Consider the following 8,541-nt stretch of genomic DNA (forward strand, 5'->3'; position numbering starts at 1 on the left):
TTTCTTTCCCCAATTCAGCAGTGAATGTTCCTGATTCAGTTCCAATCTCACCGTGTCTATTCTTCATAGACAGTGAGCAGTGGAAACACAGCCTGACAGTGAGGATGTGAGGAGTTTCACAAAGTGCATCTTTTGCAGGCACCAGGAGAAGAGTGTGGGAGAAGATATTTTAAAGACGGGTTATATTGTTTTGGTGAGCTGAGTTCTGCAGAACCGCGTTGCTGATGATCGACAGCTACATTGTCACTCCTTCAGATACATTATATTCTCCCCTCATCCATATCTTAAAACTAATAATGTTCTCGTATTATAATTCTCAGAGCAAAATTCTTCAACCAGCCTGAACAAATGTGATCTTTACTCCAGTGCAGGCAGCTCCTTCTCAGACACAATAAGTAGATGATCACTCACAGACTGCAGACACACAGAACTGGCCTCAATCCTATTCTCACATACAGCAGAAGCAGTCAGTCCCACAGTGATCCAAAGTGGCCGAGTTACACTGTGAATCTTACAGCCACATGGAGCAGTAGAATCAGATGCTGTTTCACCATTGAAACAGATCACACTGACAGGTACATTAAACACCCACACTCACTTCCCAGCAACTAGCAGGTAGAGAATAAAACACAATCATCTATCAGAAAAAAATGACAAATAGAACGTATAAACCACACTCGCAAATCAGAAGTTGATGGGTAAAGAGCAAAAGCCATATTCATGTTTCAAAATCTGACGGATTCAGTATTTAACCCCTGAACATACGAGAAGATGACAGGTGCAGAATAAAATCCACATTCCCATACCATAGACTGACAGATACAGTATACAACAAACACCCACATATATGAAAGTGACAGTAACAGAATAAAATCCCCACCTGCATGCCAGAGATTGACAGGTAAATTGTAAATCCCATGTGCACATATCGGAAAACTGAACGGAAGTAAGTAAAATTGTTACTTGCATCGCAGGAACTGATAGGGGCAGAGTAAAACCCACACCCATACACATCAGAAAAATGACACGTAGAAGGCAACATTTTCATTGACATATCAGAGAAATACAGGTAAAAAGTAAAATTGATTTTCACGTTCACATACCAGAGACTAGCCGATACAGATAAATTCTACACTCACATAGCAGGCAATGACAGGTGCAGTCTACAACACACAATCAAGTAGCAGGAACAAATAGGTACAGTGCAACATAGAAGAAACTGAGAGGCACAGATTAAACCTCAACATACGCCAAAATCTGAAAGTTACAGAACAATACACACACTTGCATATCAGAGACTGAGAGATACAGTATAAAACCCATACTCACATATCAGAGACTGAGAGATATAGTATAAAACCCACACTCACATTCGAGGCTGACATATTAAAATCTGGACTCCCATAACAGAAATGGAGAGATACAGAGAAAGGCCCACACTCACATACCAGAGACAGATAGATACAGAATAAAACTCAACTAATTTTCAGAGTCCGACAGATTCAGCATAAAACTCACCTCCATATCACAAATTAACAGAGTATACGTTTTATTTTCTAACGATCAGGAATTGGGGGTACAGAGTAAAACAATACTAACATACTGGAGAATGCCGAGTATGGAGTAGAGCTCACATTCACATAACAGAGATGGACAGATGTAGCGCAAAATACACATCACACACCAGGAATGGAAATATACATAGAAACATAGAAAAAAGGTGCAGGAGTTGGGCATTCGGCCCTTGGAGCCTGTACCACCATTCAGTATGATCATGGCTGATTATGCAACTTCAGTACTCCACTCCCGCTTTCTCTCCATACCCTCTGATCTTCTTTGCCGTAAATACCACATCTAACTCCCTCTTGAGTATATCCAACGAACTGGACTCCACAACTTTCTGTGGTAGAGAATTGCACAGGTTTAACACTTTCTGGGTGAAAAAGTTTCTCCTCATATCAGTCATTTATGGCTTATCCCTTATCCTTAGATTGTTACTCCAGGTTCTTGACTTTCGCTACATAGGGAACATTCTTCCTGCATCTAATTTGTCCAGTCCCGTCATAATTTTAAATGTTTCGATGAGATCCCCTCTCATTCTTCTAAATTCCAGTGAGTATAAGCCGAGCCGATCCAGTCTTTCCTCATATGTCAGTCCTGCATCCCGGGAATCACTCTGGTGAACCTTCGCTGCACTCCCTCAATAGCACGCACTTCCTTGCTCAGATTAAGAGACCAAACTGCACAGAATACTCAAGGTGTGGTCTCACCAAGGCCCTGTACAACTGCAGTAAGACCTCCCTGCTCCTATACTCAAATCTCCTCGCTATGAAGGCCAGCATGCCATTTGCTTTCTTTGCTGCCTGGCGTCCCTGCATGCCTACCTTCAGTGACTTGATGTACCATGACACCCAGGTTTCTATGCACCTCCCATTTTATTAATCTGTCACCATTCAGATAATAATCTGCCTTCCTGTTTTTGCCACCAAAGTGGATAACCTCACATTTATCCACACTATACTGCATCAGCCATAAATTGCCCAATCACCTAACCTGCCCAAGTCAACCTGCAGCCTCTTAGCATTCTCTTCACAGTTCACACCGTCATCCAATTTAGTGTCATCTGCAAACTTGAAGATATTACACTCAATTCCTTCATCTAAATCATTGATGTATATTGCAAATAGCTGGGGACCCAGCACTGAACATTGCGGCACCCCACTAGTCACTGCCTGCCATTCTGGCTAACTGGTCGATATTTCACTGTTTTCTCTCTCCATCCTTTTTTAAAAAGTGGGGTTACATTACCTACCCTCAAATCCATATTACTGATCCAGAGTCCATGGAATTCTGGAAAATGACCAACAATGCATCCACCATTTCTCCGGCCACTCCTTTAACTACTCTGGGATGCAAACTTCCAGGCTCTGGGGATTTATTAGACTGCAGTCCCTTCAATCTCCCTAACACCATTTCCTGATTAATAAGAATTTCCCTCAGTTCCTCATTCCCGCTAGACCCTCAGTCCCCTCGTATTTTCGGGAGGTTATTTGTATCTTCCTTAGTGAAGACAGAACCAAAGTTTTTGTTCAATTCGTCTGCCATTTCCTTATTTCCCATGATGAATTCACCTGATTCTGACTGCACGGGGCCTACATTAGACATTACATTTCTTTTTCTCTTCACATATCTAAAGAAGCTTTTGCAGACAGTTTGTTATGTTGCCTGCAAGCTTACTCTCATACTCTATTTTCCTCCTCCTAATTACAAGCTTAGTCCTCCTCTGCTGAATTCTAAATTTCTCCCAGTCCTCAAGTTTGCTGCTTTTTCTGGCCAATTTATATGCCTCTTCCTTGGATTTAACACTGTCCCTAACTTCCCTTGTTGGCTACGGTTGAGCCACCTTTCCTGTTTTATTTTTCCGCCAGACAGGGATGTACAATAGTTGTAATTCATCCATGTGATCTTTAATTGTCTGCCATTGCCTATCCACCGTCGACCCTTTAAGTATCATTCGCCAGTTTATCCTAGCCAAACCACGTCTCATACCATTGAAGTTTATTTTAAGTTCAGTACCCTAGTCTCTGAGTTAACTTTGTCGCTCTCCATCTTAATGAAGAATTCTACCATATTATGGTCACTCTTCCCCAAGGGGCCACGCACGACTAGATTGCTAATTAATCCTCTCTCGTTACACAAGACCCAGTCGAGGATGGCCTGCTTTCTAGTTGGTTCCTCGACATATTGGTCTCGAAAACCATCCCTTATACAATCCATGAAATCCTCCTCCACAATATTGCTACCAGTTTGGTTAGCTTAATCAATATCTAGATAAAAGTTATCCATGTTATCTGTTGTTCTCTTATTGCATGTATCCATAATTTCCTGTTTGATGCCATCCTCAACCTCTCTACTATTGTTTGGTGGTCTGTACACAAACCCAACTAACATTTTCTTCCCTTTGGTTTTTCGCAGCTCTATCCATATAGATTCCACATCATCCCAGCTAATGTCCTTCCTTACGATTGCATTAACCTCCTCTTTAACTATTAACACTACCCCACCGCTTTTTCCTTTCTGGCTATCCTTCCTGAATATTGAATACCACTGGATGTTTTGTTTCTAGCCTTGGTTACCCTGGAGCCATATCTCAGTATTCCCAATTACATCATATAGCTATCTGTGCAGTTAATTCGTCCATCTTATTACGAATGCTTCTCGCTTTGAGACTCAGAGCTTTCAGGCTGGTTTTTTTTTACCACACTCTGTCCTTTTAGAATTTTGTTGTAATGTGGCCCTTTTTGATGCAAAATGAAACCCACAGGCAATTACCAGAAATTGACAGGTACAGGATAAAAATCCACGCTTTCGTGTCAAAACTAACATACAGAGTAAAACCCTCATCCACATACCAGAGATGGACAGATTAGAGTAAAATCCACGTTCCATTACCAGACACCACTATATAAGAAAATAAGGACTTTAGAAATAGGAGCAGGAGTAGGCCATACGGCCCCTCGAGCCTGCTCCACCATTTAATACGATCATGGGTGATCCGATCATGGACTCAGGTTCACCTCCCTGTCCATTCCCCATAACCGCTGATTCCCTTATCAGTTAACAAACTGTCGATCTGCGTCTTAAATATATTCAATATCCTAGCTTCCACAGCTCTCTGAGGCAGAGAATTCCACAGGTTTACAACCCTCTGAGAGAAGAAATTCCTCCTCACCTCAGTTTTAAATGGAGGCCCCCTTAATCTCAGATTATGCCCCCTAGTTCTCGTCTCCCCAATCAGTGAAAACATCCTCTCTGCTATCACCTTGTCAAGCCCCCTCATAATCGTATACATTTCAATAAATCACCTCTCATTCATTCTTCTGAATTCAATGAGTAGAGGCCCAACCTCCTCAACCTTTTCTAATAAGTGAGCCCCTCATCTCTGGAATCAACCTAGTGAACCTTCTCTCAACTTCCTCCAAAGCAAGTGTATCCCTTCATAAATATGGAAACCAAAACTGCACGCAGCATTCCAGGTGTGGCCTCACCAATAACTTGCATAACTGTAGCTAGACCTCCCTGATTTTATACTCCAACCCCTTTGCAATAAACGCCAAGATTGCATTGGCCTTCCTGATCACTTGCTGTACCTGCATACTTTCATGCACAAGTTCCCCAGGTCCCGCTGCACTGCAGCACTTTTCAATCTTTCTCCATTTAAATAATAACTTGCTCTTTGATTTATTTTCTGCCATAGTGCATGACCTCACACTTTCCAACATTATACTCCATCTGCCAAATTGTTGCCCACTCACTTAGTCTATCTGTGTCCTTTTGCAGATTATGTGTGTCCTCCTCACACATTGCTTTCCCTCCCATCTTTATATCGCCAGCAAACTTGGCTACTTTACAGTTGGACCCTTCTTCCAAGTCGTTAATGTAGATTGTAAATAGATGGGGTCCCAGCACTGATCCCTGTGGCACCCCACTAGTTACTGATTGCCAACCCAAGAATGAACCATTAACCCCAACTCTCTGTTTTCTGTTAGTTATCCAATTCTTTATCAATGCTAATATATTACCCCCAGCCCCGTGAACATTATCTTGTACAGTAACCTTTTTTGTGGCACCTTGTCAAATGCCTTCTGGTAGTCCAAATACACCACATCCACTTTATCCACCCTGTTCGTTACATGCTCAAAGAATTCAAGCAAATTTGTCAAACATGACTTCCCCTTCATAAAGCCATACTGACTCTGCCTGAACGAATTATGTTTTTCCAAATATCTTGCTAATGCTTCTTTAAGAATGAACTCTTCAACATTTTCCTATCGACAGATGTTAGGTTAACTGGTCTATAGTTTCCTGCTTTTTGTCTGCCTCCTTTTTATCCGAGTGAGGCTCTCAGTCCCCGGGCAACACCGAGTGCGGCTCTCGTCCCTGGTCAACGCCGAGCGCTGCTCTCAGTACCGTGCAACACCGAGTGCGGATCTCATTCCCCGGGCAACACCGAGTGCAGCTCTCGGGCGCCGGGCAACACCGAGTGCGGCTCTCGGGCCATGAGTCAGAGCCACTGGGCCCGGCACCAGCAACCCTTCGGGGCAGCACCTCCCCCACACCAGGAAAACAACAACTTACATTTATACAGCAGGCCCAGCAATTCCCAGCGGCTCTGTATCAGGTGGGCGCTGGATGTGGAAGTCACTCACTGGCCTCCTGGGTCTCTTTGTTGCATCAGTTTGAGCTGATGGAGAGCGGGGAGAAGCTGCTGCGTTTCACCCCTTGTAGTTCTGGCCCAGTGGGACCAACAATTTCCCATGTGGGCCTGTCGAGGGACGTGGGTTCCCTTCCCTGAAGGACAGCAGTTAGCCAGATGTGTTTTTACGACAATCCGGCAGCTTTCATGGTCATTTTATTCTAGTGCCGGCCCCACAAATGACGAAATTCATTAAGCTCAATTTCACAACCGCCTTTCTGTTTTTGTGGGTTCTCTCTCACACTCCCCTTTTCCTGTTTGAAATTCAATTTACATGGTTTTAAAAAGGAAGGATTTGTAGACTGGAAGCTCAAACCAAATATCACCTCCAGATCTGACACTCACCCGCTGCATCGGGACAGGAATATCATCAGCTTTTGACCATGGAAGCAGAAGGCACCGTTCACAGTGAGGAGAAACGGCACACGTGCTCTGTGTGTGGACAAGGCTTCAGCCGATCATCCAAACTAGAAAGACACAAGTGCAATTACACTGGGGAGGAACCGTGTAAATGTGGGAATTTGAGAAATGATTCAACTCCCCCGACCCAGCTGGAAACACATCGGGCGTTCACACTGGGGAGAGACCGTTCACCTGCTCCAACTGTGGGAAGTGATTAATTCAGTCATCCGACCTGCTGACACACCAGCGAGTTCACAATGGGGAGAGGCCGTTCACCTGCTCCGACTGTGGGAAGGGATTCACTACATCATCCAACATGCTGAGACACCAGCGAGATCACACTGGGAAGAGACCGTTCATCTGTTCTGAGTGTGGGAAGGGATTCTCTCTGTCAGTCAAACTGCTGAGACACCAGCTAGTTCACAAGTGACTGCAGCGGTTGGATTCTGTTGTTAATCGCATACTGAACTGCATTGTCTTCATTTGAAAGTTGGGGTTTATAACTCCTGTAACGCTGATGTTAATATCTCCTGTAACTGGACTGGAGTTTAATATTTGGGATTCAGACACATAAATTAGTGTTGCTTCCAACACATTGCTGTGGATTTTTGTCTTTCACACCTGAGTGTTTAGCATTACCGGGCTGGAGCTGAGAAAGGACAATCTGTATGGAGGATCTTACATGGGGAACAAAACTTCAGCCTGGACACAGTCCTTCAGGGCCACACTGAGATCACCACATTCTTCTGAACTGCAATGTGTATAGGCCCAACCTAGTCAACCTATCGTCATAAGTCAACCCCCTCATCTCCGGATTCAAATCTGGAATCTGCAGCTGACATGAACAAGGACCTGAGGCTTGTTAAAAGATACATATTTCATTGCAGACAAGGTTACACTAGGTGCAATGTTCAGTTAGAACATGAGAATATAAGAAATAGGAGCTGAAGTTGGCTATTTGGCCCCTCGGGCCTGCTACGCCATTCAATAATATCATGGCTGATCTGATCATGGACTCAGTTCCACTTCCCTGCCCACTCCCCATAATCCCTTACTCCCTTATCGATCATAAATCTGTCTATTTCCGCCTTAAATATATTCAAAGACCCAGCCTACATAGCTCTCGGACTGAGAATTCCATAGATTTGCAACCCTCAGAGAAGAAATTCCTCGTCTCAGTTTTAATTGGGTGGCCCCTTATTCTAAGACTATGTCCCCTAGTTTTAGTTTCCCATATAAGTGGAAATATCCTCTCATAATCCACCTTGTCACACCCCCTCATTATCTTATGTTTCGATAAAATCTTATCTCATTCTTCTGAACTCCAACGTGTTTCGGCCAAGCCTACTCCAACTATCTTGACAAGTAAATCCCCTCATCACCGGAATCAACCTCGGTAACATTCTCTGAACTGCCTCCAATGCAGGCACATCCTTCCTTAAATACGAAGACCAAAATACGGAGTCCATTACAGGAAAAATTCCAAGCAAACCAGCAGCACACTGGTACCTTAACAGTGTCTCAATGGCCGACATGTTTTTCTTAAATAGATTTGCTGAGTGGATATAAACTTAAACCAGGTTTACAGGCGTGATGCTCTATTAACATATTGAAGTTAGAAGAGATGCTGTTGGGCACATGCTAAGTCCAGTAGCTGAAAGTGATTAACAGACAGGGTTTTGTGTTTAGTGATCCCAGGCGTGTTACCAATACCAGCAAGATCGAAGCCCATGGAATAACGGGGACAGTGGCAGCATGTATATGAAAGTGGCTAAGTGACACAAACAGGAGTATGGTTTTGTTTTCAGACTGGAGGAAGTGAAACTTAACCTAGAAAGGTTTAAAAGTGATACATTCTGGGAGGAAGAAAGAGGAGAGGAAAT

This window comes from Pristiophorus japonicus, unplaced genomic scaffold, assembly GCF_044704955.1.
Source record: "Pristiophorus japonicus isolate sPriJap1 unplaced genomic scaffold, sPriJap1.hap1 HAP1_SCAFFOLD_80, whole genome shotgun sequence".
In the NCBI taxonomy this organism is placed as follows: Eukaryota; Metazoa; Chordata; class Chondrichthyes; family Pristiophoridae; genus Pristiophorus; species Pristiophorus japonicus.